Source organism: Ursus arctos, unplaced genomic scaffold, assembly GCF_023065955.2.
Source record: "Ursus arctos isolate Adak ecotype North America unplaced genomic scaffold, UrsArc2.0 scaffold_21, whole genome shotgun sequence".
Taxonomy (NCBI): domain Eukaryota; kingdom Metazoa; phylum Chordata; class Mammalia; order Carnivora; family Ursidae; genus Ursus; species Ursus arctos.
Window position 1 is genome coordinate 49,198,734 of NW_026622886.1, and position 17,883 is coordinate 49,216,616.

Genomic DNA, 17,883 nt, shown 5'->3' on the forward strand with positions numbered 1-17,883 from the left:
TCTCTCTCTCCCCCCTCCCTCTTTCTCTCTCTCTCAAATAAATAAATAAAATCTTTAAAAAAAGAAAGAATTCTTTGCCTAATCCCAGGTCACAAAGATTTACTCCTATGTTTTCTTCCCAACATTTTATAGTTTTACATTTTACATTTAGTTCAATAATCTATTTTGAGTTAGTTTTTGTGTAAGGTTTAGGTTGATACTCATTTATTTTTGTATATGGATGTCCAGTGGTTTCTATGCCATTTGTTAAAAATATTGTCTTTTCTCCATTAAATTGTTTTTGTACCTTTGTAGTATAAATCAGTTGGTATATTTATATGGATTTCTAGATTTCTTATTCTATTCTGTTGATCTATATTCATTTCCATGGCTGATTCTAAACTGTTGTGATTAGTATAACTTTATAGTAAGTCTTAAAATTGGGTACTATGATTTCTACAAATTATTCTTCAAAATTGTTTTGGCTATTTTGCTTTTTTGCCTCTCCATATAAATATTATAGTTAATTTGTCATATCTACAAAAAAAATTCTACTGGGATTTTGAATAGAATTGTATCAAATCTATAGATCAGTTTGGGGAAATTTGATTTGGCAGTGTTGAATTTATGTCCTACAATCTTGCTAAACACGTTTACTAGTTCTAGGGTTTTCTGGGGGTGAGGGGTGGTTCCTTAATATGTTATATGTATGCAATTATATTGTCTGTGAAGAGAAACAGTTTTTATTTCTTCCTTGCCAATCTGTATGCCTTTTTTTCTTTCTCTTTGCTTATTGTACTGGCTGGGGCTTTCACTGTGATGTTGAATAGTAATGGTTTACAGTGGACAACCTTGTCTTGTTTCTGATTTTAGGGGGAAGGCATCAATCTTTTTTTTTTTTTAAGATTTTACTTATTATTTTAATTTCTAAAAAACATTTGAGAGAGGAAGAGAACGTGAGTGGGGGGAGGGGTAAAAGGAGAGGGAGAGAAATCCTCAAGCAGACTCCCTGCTAAGCACGGAGCCCAACATGGGGCCAGATCCCAGGACCCTGAGATCATGATCTGAGCCAAAATCAAGAGCTGGCCACCCAACCAACTGAGCCACCCCAGCACCTCTGTTTATTTTTTTAATTGTAAGTAGCCTTCATGCCCAACTTGGGGCTTGAACTCATGACCCTGAGATCAAGAATCAGTGCTCTACTTACTGAGCCAACCCCCCCCCCCAGAAGTCATCAGTCTTCAAGTTTGTTATAGTTGCCCTTAATCAGACTCAGGAATTTTCCTTGTATTCCTAGTTTCTTGAGAGTTTTTATTGTGAGTGGGTGTTGAATTTTGCCAAATGTGTTTTCTGCAGTGGTTGAAATGATGATGTGTTCGGTTTTTTTTTCTTCAGATTCAATATGGTGGATTACATTGATTGCTTTACAAAAATTGAATCAGCTTTACAGTCTTGTGACAAACCCACTAGGTTGTAATGCATTATCTTTTTTTATATAGAAACTGCACTTAATTTACTAATATTTTGCTGAAACATTTAGCATCTTTATTTATGAGGATGTTGGTCTGTACTTTCGTGTAATGTCTTTGCTGGTTTGGGTATCAGGGTAATGTTGGCCTCATAAAATGAGTTGGGAAGTGTTTCCTTCTCTTCTATTTTCTGAAGAGATTATACAGAATTGGTACTATTCCTTCTGTAAATGTGTGCTAAAATTTACCAGAGAAAATGTCTGGGCCTATAGATTTCCTTAATAGTTATAGGATTATTCAAATATCTAATTTATCTCTGATGACTTTTGATAATTTGTGGTTTTCAAGAAAGCAGCCTGTTTCAACTGAATAGTTGAATCTGTGTGTTTAGAATTTTGTGTAATTCTCCCAGATTTTCTTTTAAACGACCATGGGATCTGTAGTTTTACTTTTTTTTTTTTTTTTAATTCCTGTTATTATGGGTGTTTTCTCTCTTCTGTGTCAGTCTTGCTAGAGATTTGTTTTTTTCAAAGAACCAGCTTTTGGTTTCATTGATTTTTTTTTTCCTGTTTTTAATTTTATTAATTTCTGCTTTTTATTATTATCTTCATTCTGATTACTTTGAGTTTATTCTGTTCTTTTTTTGGTTTCTTAAGACAAAAAGTTAGATTAGTGATAGAGACCTTTCTACTTATATTAGTCAACTCAGGCCGCCATAACAAAATATCAAAGAACAGGAAAATTATTTCTCACAGAAAATTATTTCTCACGGGTCTATAGGATGGGAAGTCTAAGATGAAGGTGCCAACAAAGTGGGTTTAATTCTGAGGCTCTTCTTTTGGCTTGTAGGCTGCTGCCCTTTGGCTGTATAGTCACATGAACTCTTCTTATACACACAGGGGAAGATGGAGAAAGAGCAAACTCTCTGATATCTTTTCTTCTTTTTTTTTTTTTTTAGATTTTATTTATTCATTTAACAGAACGAGAGAGAGAGAGGGAGAGAGCACAAGCAGGGGGAGCAGCAGGCAGAGGGAGAGGGAGAAGCAGGCTCTCCGCTGAGCAGGGAGCCCGATGTGGGGTTCGATTCCAGGACCCTGGGATCATGACCTGAGCCAAAGGCAGATGTGCAACCAATTGAGCCACCCAGGTGCTCCTGATATCTCTTCTTATAAGGGCAAAATCCTATCAGATCAGGGCCCCATCCGTGTGACCTTAATAAACCTTAATTACTTCCTTAAAGACCCCATTCCAAATACAGCCACAGTGGGTTAGAGCTTCAACATACGAGTTGTGGAGAGACACAGATATTCAGTACATTTTTTTTTAAGATTTTATTTATTTATTTGACAGAGAGAGAGACAGCCAGCGAGAGAGGGAACACAAGCAGGGGGAGTGGGAGAGGAAGAAGCAGGCTCCCAGCGGAGGAGCCTGATGCGGGGCTCGATCCCAGAACGCTGGGATCACACCCTGAGCCAAAGGCAGCCGCTTAACAGCTGAGCCACCCAGGCGCCCCAGATATTCAGTACATTATACTCCTTTTCTAATATAAGCATTTAGCGCTACATATCTATTTCCCTTTAAGTATTTCTTTAGTTTGCATCCCACAAATTTTGATATATTTACGTTTTTGTTTAGAATATTTTCCAGTTTTTCTTCAGATTACCTCTTTGACTCACAGATTATTTGTAAGTGTGTTGTTTAATTTCCAAGTGTTTGAAGGTTTTCCTATATTTGTTACTGATTTCTTTCCTTCCATTATGGTGAGAGAATGTACTTTGTATGATTTCAGTTCTTTTAAATTTGTTAAGGTTGTTTCATGACTCAGGATAGATGGTCTATCTTTTTGAATGTCCCATGAGCACTTGAATAGAATGCATATTCTATTTTTAGTTTGAGTGTTCTATAAATATCAATTAGATCCTGTTGTTTGATGTTATTGTTCAGTTCTTCTATATCCTAGCTAATTTTTGGTCTAATTGGTCTGTCTATTCCTGGAAGAAGGGTCTTGAAATAGCCAGCTGTAATTGTGCATTTGTCTATTTTTACTTTCAGTTCTTAAATTTTGCTTTGTGAAGTTTGAAGCTCTGTTGTTAGGGGCATAGATGTTTAGAACTGTCATCTTGGTGAGTTGCCCCTTTTATCGTCATCTAACATTCTTTATCCCTGGTAATTTCTTTGCCCTGAAGTCTATTTTGCCTAATATTAATATAGCCATTCCAGCTTTTTTTGGTGACTATTTGTTCAGTGTATCATTTTTGACCATTTAAAATGTAAATTAGTAGGTGCACTTGGGTGGTTCAGTTGGTTAAATGTCTGACTCTTGGTTTCAGCTCAGGGCATAAACTCACGGTCATGAGATCAAGCCCCTGGATGGGGCTCCGTGCTCAGTGTGGAGTTTGATTCAGATTCTCTTCCTCTGCTTCTCTCCCTATTCATGCTCTCTCTCTCTCAAATAAATGAATAAATAAATAAAATCTTTAAAATATTATATTAATAAACTTTATTTTTTAGAGCAGTTTTAGGTTTATGGAAAATTTGAGCAGAAAACACAGAGTCCCATATGCCATCCTCCCCCAAAACATACAGTTTCTCCTAACATTTTACATTAGTGTGGTACACGTGTTAAAATAGATGAACCAAGGGGTGCCTAGGTGGTTTAGCTGGTTAAGCATCTGCCTTTGGCTTGGGTCATGATCCCAGGGTGCTGGGATCGAGCCCTGTGTCAGGCTCCCTGCTCAGTGGGAAGCCTGCTTCTCCCTCTCCTTCTCTTTCACTATCTCTGTCACCATCTCTTTCTCTCTCAAACAAATAAATAAATAAATCTTTAAAAAAATTGATGAACCAGTATTAAAACATTATCATTAAGTAAAGTCCATTATTTATATTAGGTTTCACTCTTTGTATCGTATAGTTCTGTGGGTTTCTTTTTTTAAAAGATTTTATTTATTTGAAAGAGAGTGGGAGAGAAAGTGCAAATGGGGGAGCGGCAGAGGGGAGAAGCAGACTCCCTGCTGAGTGGGGAGCCTGCTGTGGGGCTCGATCCCAGGACCCTGGTATCACCACCAGAGCTGAAGGGAGATGCTTAACTGACTGAGCCACCCAGGCACCCCTCTGTGGGTTTTGCCTCATGCGTCAAGTCATGTGTCCAGTATTAAAGTACCATACGAAGTAGTTTATTCTATTTGCCTTCAACCTGTCTGAGTATAAATCATTATATTTGAAGTTTCTAATATATTTGAACAGCCTTTTTTTTGAAAGATTTTATTTATTTGCGAGAGAGCTGAGAGTTCGCGCGCATGAGCGTGGGGGTGGGAGGGGCAGAGGGAAAGGGAAAGGCAGGCTCCCCATTGAGCAGGGAGCCTGAGTCGGGGCTTGATCCCAGGACCCTGGGATCATGACCTGAGCCAAAGGCAGACACCTAACCAATTGAGCCACCTAGGCACCCCTGAAAAACTTTTTAATTGACATTTTTGACCATTTACATTTAATATAATTATTGGTATGTTTAGCATTAAGTCTACCATCTTATTGTTTTTTTCTTTGTTCTTCCTATTTTTAATCATCTTTCTGAAAAACTTTTTTGGCCATTCTTTTAGAATAGGTCTGCTAGCAGTGAATTCTTGGTTTTCCTTTATCTGAGAATGTCTGTCTTCCTTATTCCTCAAGGATATTTCCTCTGGATATAGAAAGCTGTATTTCCTTTCAGCATTTTAAAATGTTGTTTTATTTCCTTCTGGTCCCCTTTCCGATAAGAAATATAGAGGCATTCAGGGGCGCCTGGGTGGCACAGCGGTTAAGCGTCTGCCTTCGGCTCAGGGCGTGATCCCGGAGTTCTGGGATCGAGCCCCACATCGGGCTCTTCCGCTATGAGCCTGCTTCTTCCTCTCCCACTCCCCCTGCTTGTGTTCCCTCTCTCGCTGGCTGTCTCTGTCAAATAAATAGGTAAAATCTTTTTTAAAAAAAAAAAAAAAAAAGAAAAGAAATATAGAGGCATTCAGATCATTGTTTCCTTAATAGGTAATACATCATTTTTCTCTGGTTGCTTTCAGGATTTATTTTTTCTTTGTTTTTAGTTTTTAGCTGTGAGATTATTATGACTCCAGGAGTGGATTTTGTTTTATTTATCCTATTTGGGGATTACTGAGCTTCTTGACTCTATATGTTTATGTCTTTTGTCAAATTGTGAAGTTTTTAACCATTATTTCTTCAAATATTTCACTAGACTCTTTCTCCTCTCCTTTTGGGACACTGATGGCCCAAATATTAAACTTTTTTTTTTTTTAAAGATTTTATTTATTTATTCAACAGAGATAGAGACAGCCAGTGAGAGAGGGAACACAAGCAGGGGGAGTGGGAGAGGAAGAAGCAGGCTCATAGCGGAAGAGCCTGATGTGGGGCTCGATCCCACAACGCTGGGATCACGCCCTGAGCCGAAGGCAGATGCCCAACCGCTGTGCCACCCAGGCGCCCCCCAAATATTAAACATTTTGATATTGCCCTACATATATCTTTGATATCTTTGATGATCTGTTCTTTTTTCTCCCGGTCTTTTTTTTTTTCTCTTTATTGTTCATATTTGATATTGATCCCTTTTGATACTGCTATTGAGATTTGACCTGTCTGAAAATTAACTGGATTCTTCTGTCATTTCTGTTCTGCTATTGAACCCATGGAGTGAGTATTTATATTTTGGTTGTTACATTTTTCAATTCTAGGATTTCCATTTAGTTCTTCTTTATATCCTCTGTTTTTTCTTAAAATATTCTATCTTGCCATTAGTTTCAGGAATATTTCCCTAATTTTTTAGGGAAAGTTTTTCTTTTCTTTTTTTTTTTTAATAAAAGAAGGTTATTATTTTAATCATGGATAGGAATATTAGGTCAATATAGGCATTTATCATGCTTAAACATAATTCTCAAGTGACATATTATCTTTCTAGCTCCACAAAGTCTTTTTGAATACTTTTTTTTAAGTTGAAGTATAGTTGACACACAGTGTTACAGTAATTTCAGGTGTACAACATAGTGATTAGACAAGTCTGTACATTATACTGTGCTGTTGGAGCATTTTTATAATAGCTGTTTTAGTAGCTGTCAGATTTCCTATATCTGTGTCATCTCAAAGTTGTATCTGGTCATCTCTTTTCCTGTGCAAATTGAAATTATCTCGGTTTTTTTGTATGCCAAGAAATTTTTGGACTGTATCCTGGAAGATATGAATATTATGTTACAAGAGTCTGGGTCTAGTTTAAATGCCATGATGAACATTGACTTTTATTTTAGCAGACATTTGACCTCGTTAGGTTCAGCTTGCAAGTTCTGTCCAGCCTTCAGTGGATGGTGATTCCAGAGTCATTTGAGTTTTCTAAGCTTTTGCAGTGCTATTTAGATTTTTTGGCAGGTGCACTACCCATTAACCCATCTGGGACTTGACAGGTAGTTATTTCATAGTTCAGAGTGCCTTTATTAGGAGATACATGCTGAAGTATTTTATGTGTGAAGGGTTGTTATGAGAACATCTCAAATAGCTCTGAAAAAAATTTACACACATGGGTGCATGCACACATATGTACGAAACCTGAATATGAATCTAGGTGGCTGTTGTACTGTTTTTGCAAAATCTCTGTATGTTAGAAATTTATCAAAAATTTGGAGGCAAAAAAGAAACAAAGGTCAAAAACATGCCATTCCTCTGCTTAAGAACTCCCAGTAGTCTCTCATCTCAAGTGAGATTGCCTCTCTAAATGTGAAAGCCCAATTCCTGTCAGTGGTCTCTTTGGCCTTTTAGGATCAGCTTTCTAACCCCCTAATCACTTCTCATCTCATTCAGAGTAAAAGGTAGATCCTTTCTTTTTTTCTTCTGTATGACCCTTAATGAATCTATCTCATATTCCTAGAGCTTATCATAGTGTCTAGCCCATAGTAAGAACACAAGCCCACAATGAGTATGTTTTTGAATGAATGACTAGTTGTCTTTGTGACAGGTTTTACTGTTTTCCTCAGGACGCCTGGACCCCTACCCATGTATTACTTTGTGCTGCTGAAGACTTTGCGCCACTTATAATGTCCATTAGTTCCTGTAGCAGTAGAAATTACTACTACCCTTCCTTGGGCTCTTAAAAATCAGGACCTGAGGTCACTTATATGTCTTCTATCTCAGAGTCACGCATACCTTTTCTTTTTAAAGATTTTTATTTATTTATTTTTAGAGAGAGAGAGAGAATGCTAGTGGGGGGACACCAGAAGGAGAGGGACAAGCAGACTCCCCTTTGAGTGCAGAGCCGGTGCTGGAGAGGGACTTCATCCCATGACCCTGAGTTTATAACCCGGAATTCATGACCTGAGCCGAAACCAAGAGTCATGCTTAATGGACTGAGCCACCCAGGTGCCCCAAAGCCATACATACTTTTAAGAACTATTACTCTTCCTTCCTGGTGTCTTTTGTACCACTTCCTTTTTAAAAATCTGTTAATCCTCATCTACATACTTATACTCTATTCTAATCCTTTTTCATCAGTTTTGTCAGTAAGATGCCTTCACAGTTTCCTCATTCCCCCATTTTATAGCCAAAGTCCTATCCTTTTGGAACACATATGGAAGGAGGAACAGATAGCTACTAGTATTCTGTGTTGCCTACCTTCTTCCCCCAAGTGAAAAATGATTTCACCAAATATAGCTCACTGGAAAGAAAATTCTCTGTTTCTAGGTGTGGTCTTAATTTCTGAAGTCTAGCCTCGTAGCTTTTAAGCAAAGACCATTTATTTCTCTGTCCTCAGTTATCTTACAGGTGAGAAAAAGGCAAAGTAGATTTAAAAGTGAACTTTTAACCACATACATATCCGCAACTCATTATTCTTCTCTTATTTAATAAGCCTTGATTTTGGCATCTCTACATATGCAACGGCAAGGAACTGCTGCTGTATCTTTAAAAGCTATCCTCAGAGCAGTGTGGAGGCAGGCATGTCACTGAAGTGCTTGAATGAGAGCAAAAAGAGGAGTTGGGAGGGGGTGCTCTTGCAGCCTGCGTGTGCGTGTGCGTGTGTGTGTGTGTGTGTGTGTGTGTGTGTGTTAGAGAGAGAGACTGTTGGCAGAGCTCTAGGTGACATCTCTCTGAACAGCTGGGCCGTGGTCTGCTTCAGAGCTGCTTGTCAGAGCAATTAGCCTGCTGGAGAGGCAGCAGCAAGGATCAGTAGCATTTCATTCAAGGGTGAAGGGGGCGGGAGGGGACCGTGGGTGGGGGAAGAGGCATAGGTTTCCCAGAAGGAATTTCTTCCTGCAAAATTCCGGCAGAAGAGATTCTTACAATGAGGTCTCCATTAATAATGTGAGCTTGCTGTTGGTTTAAGTGCAGATCCGTCTGGGGTGAGTTTTGGATAATTTTCTTTCTTTATATAAAAGTCCTTGAACTCCATAGACTGGGTAAGGAAGAAGCTAGAAAAATAGATAGCTTTTTTATCTTGGCCAATTTAACCGTATAATACACAGTAGGAAAATTAGAGAATTATCAAACGTTGTTTTGTGGGCATTTTCGTTTGCTGTTTTTACCTTTAAAATATTTTAAAAATTAGGTTTGCTAGAACTTTTATTGTATTCAGATTCTACCTCTTCCATGGCTATTTCAAGTGATGCTTCATTCAGATTTAGCTTATGAGAATAGTGGTGATTTCGGTTCCTTTGGTGATGCTGTTGACGCACATTGCAGGAAGCAGGGAATCCCCTATAAATATCCTTCACTGTGTCATTCCACAGCTATCCACGCCCAGCTGGTGAATATGTCTCTGTGTCCTATGTCTTTATGTAACTGCCCCCTAGTCTTTAACTATGATAAGAAATATGTCGCCTTTGCTGTGTCTAGGAAGCTTTTTTATTAAATTATGAACATCTTAGGAGGAATTTGTTCAGCCTTTTTACTGAAACATGCTTTTTGACGTATTGAGCTTTACCATAAGAATTTCCTGTGGGTTTACTGCTGTTTATTTTGGATTACTTATTTGTTTCTTGTAATTGGCTTGTTTTTGTTTGCTGGCCTTGGTTTCTAAAGAGTGCAGAGATGGGATTCCCTCTGCCTCCAGTGACGTAGTGATTTTGTTTGCAGTCTTTTTTCTTCTGAGAGGGAGGGGACAAAGAGAAGGAAGAAGAAAATCCATCTGAAGCGGTGCGTTCTCCCATCTATGCCTTGATGATAACTGGGTTCCTCTAAACAGAGCGGAAGCCAAAGTGGGATGTTGTTAATGATAGTGATGCTGTTTTGTTTGTTTCCATTTAGTATAGGTTGGGGCCAAAGTCGGGACTGCTGAAGCATAGTGCCCAAATTAACCCTGTATATGTGTGCTGCTAATGAATTTTACCTATTTGTTTTTTCTAAATATGGAATGAAAAGGGGCTCATGAGCAGGTTTTGGGAACCTAGTGTCCATGAGTAATTCTAGGTTGAGCTTTGGAATTTGGAATTTTTCTACCTTATTTGCACTGGTCCTGAGCAGGCAGTTTGTATGCTGTTTCTCAGACCTCAAAAATAGGTAGCTAGGTGAAATTCCTGCCACTGTAGACTAAAACTCTCATTTTCAATGTATGAGGCTAGAGCAAAGCTTCAGGAAGAAATTGTTAGATATTCTCTTGGGTGTGAACCTAACTTACCCTTTTCTGGATTAAGTAAGTATATGGACTTCCAGTTCTTTTTTATGCAACTCCATTTAATACCACTGATCTCTGGAGGGCTGCCTGCAGAGGTCTGTGTGAAAAATTTAGTAAACTAGAGCCTAGGAAAATTTAAGGTTTTTGCCTGTCTATGGATGTGTTTAGGTAGCATATGTGGAAAAGTACCTTTAAGAACTTGCTGGATTTTCTGTCCTGACATTCTTCTCTATTCTGTGTTCTCATTTATTCTGTGTATGAAGTGAAGAGTAATATCTGCCAGACTCATATTCTAGTCCTATTTTTTATAGCATTTCAAATATATCAATATTATCAGTTTATTATAGACATAAATATTTCAAACTAACAAAATTATAATTTTATTTGGAGAGAAGTTGGGGGAGAAAAAGGAAGATAATCCTAGGGTAAACTGAGAGCATTGCAGAAGAATAACTTATTTTGAAGCTTGCCAGAGACTGGGGCTATAAGGGTTAAGAGAAATTCCACCACATCCTTGCATCTCAGTATTGCAGCAAATATGTGGATAATTTCTTTCTAGCTTTTCAGGAAACCCCTGTGGTGGACAGCCCTTATTAATCGTTGCTGGGAGACTGCTCTGACGTCATTGGGAGCAGTTCCCCGTCTGCAGCGAGGACAGGAATAGCCATAGAGGGGGAAGAAAACTGCTGTGAAATTAAAAGATGACGGTTTTAACTTGGTTTTCCTTCCATTTGGGAGTGAGTGGGATCGACCTAAGTCTTTCTTAAATGTTTCAGTCATTAGCAGTGGAAAAATTACTAAGAGGTCTTTTTATTTCAAGTGAAAGTGCCTTCTTTTTTCATCTTTGTTTTCTAACTATCAAGGTTTTGGAAAAGATCAAGGCAAGAAAAGCTGTTGAAAGGTGTTGGAGAAGTAAGATTTCAGTTTCTTTTTATCCTTCATTTCACTTTTTTTTTTTTTTTAAGGGGGAGGAAAAGGTCGAGAACTGCTTTTGCAAAAGGTGTTTACCATCACCCTATTTGGGATAATTTAAAATGTGATATATGTTGAAAGAACTTTCTGGCAAAATTGATAGAGACTATTTCTGTGCCTAAAACCTTTTTTTTTTTTTTTTAAGGATTTATTTATTTATTTGAGAGAGAGAGAGAGAGAGCATGAGCTGGGGGAGGGGCAGAGGCAGAGGGAGGAGGGAGAAGCAGGCTCCTGGCTGAGCAGGGAGAAGGACCCAGGGCTTGATCCCAAGGTCCTGGGATCATGACCTGAGCCGAAGGCAGACGCTTAACTGACCGAGCCACCCATGTGCCCCGTGCCTAAAACTTTATACGTACTTCTCTTTGGTGTTCTCTCCTAGCCTACCCACTCCCATTGTCTATAGCCTGTTAGGAGCTTTTTTTTTTTTTTTTTTTTTTTTTCCGAAGTATAGTGGCTAAATGCATGGACTCTGAATTTAGGCTGCCTGAGCTCAAATCCCAGCTACACCAATTGCTGGTTCTCTGACGTTGGGCAAATTACTTAACCTCTCCATTTCTTCACATGTAAGATACATGAAATGAAGACAATAACAGTGTCCACCTCCTAGGGTTGTTTTGAGGATTAAAAGAGTTAATGCATGTAAAGACTTTAAGATAGTTCCTGGTTATCTTAAAGGCTTACTTAGCATTAGCCATTATTATTAATGTTTAGAAATTAAACAGGGATGGTGTGCCTGGGTGGCTCACTCAGTTAAGCGTCTGCCTTCGGCTCAGGTCATGATCCCAGGGTCCTGGGATTGAGTCCCGCATTGGGCTCCCTGCTCAGCGGAGAGCCTGCTTCTCCCTCTCCCTTGGCTGCTCCCTGCTGTGCTCTCTCTCTGTCAAATAAATAAATAAAATCTTAGAAAAAAAAAAAAGAAAGAAAGAAATTAAACAGGGATGTACCATTTATATCTTCAGATCACTGGTAATTTTTGAGGAAGCCAGAAGTGATTTTAAAGTCATGTAGGATATTGAGTTTTTTAAAAGAATATAAGCATAATCTAAATATTTAAGGTTAAAATTGACACACCTGATCCTTTTAGAAGTATCTTCTCTGGGCATCTGGGTGGCTCGGTTGATTAAGTGTCTGCCTTCGGCTCAGGTCATGATCCCAGGGTGCTGGGATCGAGCCCCACATTGGGCTCCCTGCTTAGTGGGAGCCTGCTTCTCCCTCTCGCACTCCCCCTGCTTGTGCGCGTGCTCTCTCTCTCAAATAAATAAATAAATGCAATCTTTTTTTTTTTAAATAAGTATCTTCTCTAATCTGATGCTTATTACTTGAGACCAAATTGGGGAACACGGTAAGTCATATTAATAGCTCTCTTTTTCTTTCCTTGGCCGTCATTTATCTTTTGACTTTTATAGATGAAGGTTGGTTGGTTTTTTTTATTTTTTGTTTTGTGTTTTACTTTGTACAGTTGGTTCTGATGTACTTTAAAATCTTAGGACACTTGCCTTTATTGTCTACCTCTGAAACTTTGTATCCTCTGCTTTTCTCTCTGTGAGTTGATGAGGTGGTATTCTTTCTCTATATATTTGTGAGAGTGTGGGATTTATATGAAGCACTATGTAGAAAGACTCCTTAAATTCACAAGCTTAAAAAACTCTAGGATCTGGGGTGCTTGGCTGGCTCAGTCAGTAGAGCATGGGACTCTTTTTTTTTTTCCCCCAAAGATTTTATTTATTTATTTGACAGAGGGAGAGAGCCAGCGAGAGAGGGAACACAAGCAGGGGGAGTGGGAGAGGAAGAAACAGGCTCCCAGCAGAGGAGCCTGATGTGGGGCTTGATCCCAGAACACCCGGATCATGCCCTGGGCTGAAGGCAGACGCTTAACGACTGAGCCACCCAGGCGCCCCGAGCATGTGACGCTTGATCTCAGGGTCATGAGTTCAAGCCCCATGTTGGGCATAGAACTCACTTAAAAAAAATCTAGGATCTTAAATGGACCAAATGTCAAATCACAAACAAATACTGAAATATTCAATATCTCCATGCCCTTTTATTTTCTTACAGTTTCATAAGAGTATTATTCTTTTGTGGTTTTTGAGGCTTCATCTTTTTTTTTTTTAAGATTTTATTTATTTATTTGACAGAGAGAGTGAGAGAGGGAACACAAGCAGGGGGAGTCGGAGAGGGAGAAGCAGGCTTCCTGCTGAGCAGGGAGCCCAGTGCAGGGCTTGATCCCACAACCCTGGGATCATGACCTGAGCCGAAGGCAGACACTTAACGACTGAGCCACCCAGGCGCCCCTGAGGCTTCATCTTTTGGACTGCTCTCTAATCAAGGTGTACTCACAAGAGCTAGTAGATGGCATGTAACATTAATGTCAAAGAGACTATTTCCCTGTGTGACTTTTTATCCTTTCCTCCCCCCCCCTTTTTTTGAGGGGGGAGGGGCAGAGGAAGAGAGAGAGAATCTTAAGCAGGCTCAGCCACACCCAGCACAGAGCCTGACACAGAGCTCCATCTCACAACCCTGTGACCTGAGCCAAAACAAGTCAGACCCTTAACCAACTGAGCTTCCCAGTTGCCCCCTTTCCTCCCTATTAATTTTCTTAGACCAGTGAGTCTAAAGGAGTATAGGGTATATGTATCTTTTCTAGTGATATATAGGAAAGGAGAGTTAATATTATTAAAACGGGGCATGAGTTGAAGAAGAGTAAAAAGCACTGCCTGGGTGAATGTCTAACTTGAAGTCCAGGCACTGTCGTGGGATGTGCTAAGTGGACATTATATGTTCCTGAGGGAACAGTTGAAAAATGCCATAATTAGGTAGTGTGGCTTTCCTTGCTTCTATTAACTGGAGTGAACTAAGGGAAAAAACTTTTATCTCCAGGGGCGCCTGGGTGGCTCAGTCGTTAAGCGTCTGCCTTTGGCTCAGGGCTTGATTCCGGAGTTCTGGGATCAAGCCCCACGTCAGTCTCTTCCCCTGGGAGCCTGCTTCTTCCTCTCCCACTCCCCCTGCTTGTGTTCCCTCTCTCGCTGGCTGTCTCTCTCTCTGTCAAATAAATAAATAAAATCTTTAAAAAAAAAAAAAACAAAACCTTTTATCTCCAAAACTCTTGAATGTATTTATTCTAGGAAGTTGATGAGAAATACGAATAAAGATTTAAGTACAAAGATATTCATCACAGCGTTATTTTATTATAAAAATTAATAGCTTCCTAACTATACAATAATAGGGAAATGGTTAAAAATTATGGTACATGTGGGGTACCTGGTTGGCTCAGTCAGTAGAGCATGCCACTCTTGATCTCGGGGTTGTGAGTTTGAGCCCCACTTTGGGTGTAGAGATTACTTAAAAATAAAATCCTAAAAAAAATTATGGTACATGTATGTAGTAGAATATTAGATAGCTATTAAAATGACTGGTAAAAGTAATAATGGAGAAAATGGTCACAGTTTTTTTGTCACAGTTTTAGTAGTAGAAAAAATCATGGTATAAAGATGTTCTGTATAATGTATACTACATGAAAATTATTAGATATGGAAATATATGCAATGTGGATACAAATTCCATACAAATATGGCAACAAAATTTAGAAAAATTTATCTGGAAACACTGTATTATTAATAGCAGTTATCTCTTAGTTACAGGTTATGGTTCATTTTTCTTTTGTGCGTGTGTGTTTTCTGTAAGTATAAAGAAGCCTACCAAGGGTCTTTTCTGGTCTTGAACTTTTCTGGTCTTAAAACAAGGATGAAGGGGATGCCTGGGTGGCTCATTCAGTTAAATGTCTGCCTTCAGCCCAGGTCATGATCTCAGGGTCCTGGGATCGAGCCCCACATCAGGCTCCCTGCTCAGCGGGGAGCCTGCTTTTCCCTCTGCCTGCTGCTCCCCCTCCTTGTGCTGTCTCTCTCTCTCTCTCTCTCTGACAAATAAATAAAATCTTTAAAAAACAAAAAAACAAGGATGAAAAAAATTTTAATCCTTACTGTCAGTATCTGCAAGTAAATTTTCAGAATGTGTTAAAGTGAAGATAGTTGTGATAACTTCTATAAATTCCTGAGCGTGGTGTTTGGAACACAGTAGGTGCACAATAAATGAGAGCTGCTGTTGCTATCGGTACTTGAGGAAGATGGCCTCCTCTGACCAGAGCCCAGGTCGGTCACACTGAGAAAATAGCCTATTCGTGCAACTTCTTGTGCTTCTGAGGTCAGTAAATATGCTGCATTTATATGTGTACTGGCCCAGGATCTTTAAAAAGGGGTTGGGGGGGAGATTATAGGACCAGAGCAAAATGTTTGGGTTTTCTGTTATGAAGGTATAAAGGAAACTGATGTAGAGAGAGCCCTAGTAGTGATTTTTTTTTTCAGTGACTTTTTTTTTTTTCTTTTAGCTTTAGTATTATTTATGATTCCCACTCTAAGTTACATTTTACCTCTTTTCTGGGTTGTCTCCTGAATAACCTTCATTCTCCTTAATATCTCCTTAATTCTTGGGAAATTTGAAACAGTGTAACAGGAAACATTTTCTCTGTTCTAGGAATTTCTGGAACTCTGTCTATTGCTTCTCATATTAGTCTACTCTTATGGGTCCCCTGGAACTCAATGCTGACAAAAGAGATGTAGACTTCCATCTACTTTGGACTTACTTGGGACCTGAGATGTGCATGTAAGAAACTGTATTCAGCATGTGAAAAACATACTGGAAATAGACATGTGGGTAGCTATTTTTAGTGAGCATTAGTGTCAGATCTTCTTAACATCTGAGTGTTCTTCATAAGCTATACTTCTTAATAGCAAGTGACTTGTAAGATAAGTACATGTTTAGTAAATAGTCAATAGAAAGAATGATTGTCGTCTCTTACCATGGCTTTTGTGTCTGAAACCATGTTCTCTTCTATAATGCAGGATAATCTGAATATACTTAATGCAACTGAGCTGTATTCTTAAAAATGAATAAAATGGTAATTTTTATATTATGTGTGTTCAGCACAATTAAAACAAAAATGAGCCAGATGAAAATGTACAGTTTCCAAGCTAATTTTGACCCTGACCATTTAGATTCTGTCTACTTCTTAGCATTCACTTACCACCATATACCACAAGGTGGGGACCAAAGTTGCTGGTTGCATCCAGAGATATTATATCAGTTATTGGTGAAAAGCATGCCAGGAAAGCAGAGTACCTTGTAATATGTCAGGTGGATTTTAGAATGTCAATGAGTACTACTAGGGAGAATGCTGGGTTGTTTCAGTCTAGTCTCCTTATCTAGTTTGTAATTATCTTGTTTCCTCTTTGCTTTAAGGAGGTCTACAGCTGAGGGAGAAGGAATAGGGGCATATGGTATGTGAAGAGCAAATATATTATTTCCTCATTTGGACATGGCAATTTTTTTCACTAAGCGTAGCGGAGGGTGTAGGGGAGAGGAATGAAGAGAAGACAGACATAGAATTCGAAGGACTGTAATGAGCTGTGATTTGTGAAATATGGAGAATAAGAACCTGAGATCTGTGAGTTTTGAGGCTTATTTTAACAGTTCAAAAAAAAAATGGGAAAAGGTTAGCTGTCTGAAGTTAAAGCTTTTAGCTCTCCCTGTATATTGTGGCATGGGAAGCTTCAATACAGTAACTTTAGGTGGGCAGCACTCCCTAATACTAATCCTCAATTTATCTTGGTGTTGGTTTTTCACAGTTCAAGGATTCCTGAATTTCTCTACTGAAATTAAACAGGGGAAAATCTCTGGAGTTTTGGGGATCCCTTGTTATTTGCATAGATTGATTGTCATTGCTATTCACTCTTTCTCCCCACTGTTCATTTTTAGTATATCAGAACGGCAGGATTTCTTATTTGTCTGTAGAAAGTATTTTTTTTTACAGTATTTGTAGCAGTTTCTGTGGAAAATGCTTTATTTAAAAAAAGAAAGAAAAGGCAGAGGGAATCTTGTCTTGTAGCTCTTAGTGATAGAGCCTGTTGCCATGGAGTCCTGGATCAGATTGGCTGACCTGGGGGCCAATGAGCAGATAGAACATAAACATATCATCATTTAACCTTGCAGAATTCATTTACTCAGTGATATGTGACATTAATACCATAACTGTATTTAGAGCTATGAAATAAAATGTTTCAAGAATGGTATAAGGTGTTTTTCTCTTCTTTTTCAAAATTTGCAGTTTAATATAAATGGTGTAATGATACATTATCTTCTTAATATGATTTGATTGGAAGAAGATACAGTGGGAAACAGCTATCACCTATTTGTGAATCAAGCTGCTGCTGCAGTCAGTTGACCTTATGCCAAGTCGAAGTCAAACTCGGGCCTTCTAGACCAGAGGAGATTTGTTTTTATATCTGGAGGTGCCTTGCTTATTTTCGTGGCTTTAAAGCTGAGTCGGAAATTGGCAACTTGTGTCTTACTTGCTTTTCCTTGTTTCTCTTGCACTCTGATATGGTAATACGGTAGATCCCTATCAGTATTATACTGGCACACTACTTGCTTGGAGTTAGAAAATTAGCTGGGGGTTGCTTCTGTGTTTTCCATTTTCACTTTCTTAGCCTGTTCATATTTATTGACGTAGGTCTGGGAGATTTCACTCAGCTCAGTGTTAGTTCCTTGTCATAGCCGATCACAGCATGTATTTTCTCATGTACCTATTGCTTTAGAGATTGAGAATGAGTCATTCATAACAAGAAAATTCCCCCTCTAGATTTTGTAAATGAAAGAAGTCAAGAGTATTGTGTTTCTCTTCTTACATTTTACATGAGAGATAGAAATTATGGTGGGTCTTGTTCTCCTCTCTCCAGCGTTCCCATGCTTGACTATTTACAGATTTGAAGGACTGAAAGA

At 38.7% G+C, this 17,883-nt stretch overlaps 1 protein-coding gene across 29 annotated transcripts in view; it reads left to right on the plus strand.

The window, feature by feature from the left end:
* The window catches only part of R3HDM2 (R3H domain containing 2), a 155,572-nt gene that overhangs the window by 82,989 nt on the left and 54,700 nt on the right, over window positions 1-17,883 (plus strand). For 3 of the 29 annotated variants that reach the window (XM_057316210.1, XM_057316209.1, XM_044384670.3), the window contains one exon: window positions 15,580-15,708. The exons of the other annotated variants lie outside the window; for them this stretch is intronic. The gene's annotated coding sequence lies outside the window, so the exon portion shown is untranslated. The remainder of the gene's footprint in view (window positions 1-15,579; window positions 15,709-17,883) is intronic. 29 annotated transcript variants of the gene reach the window in all.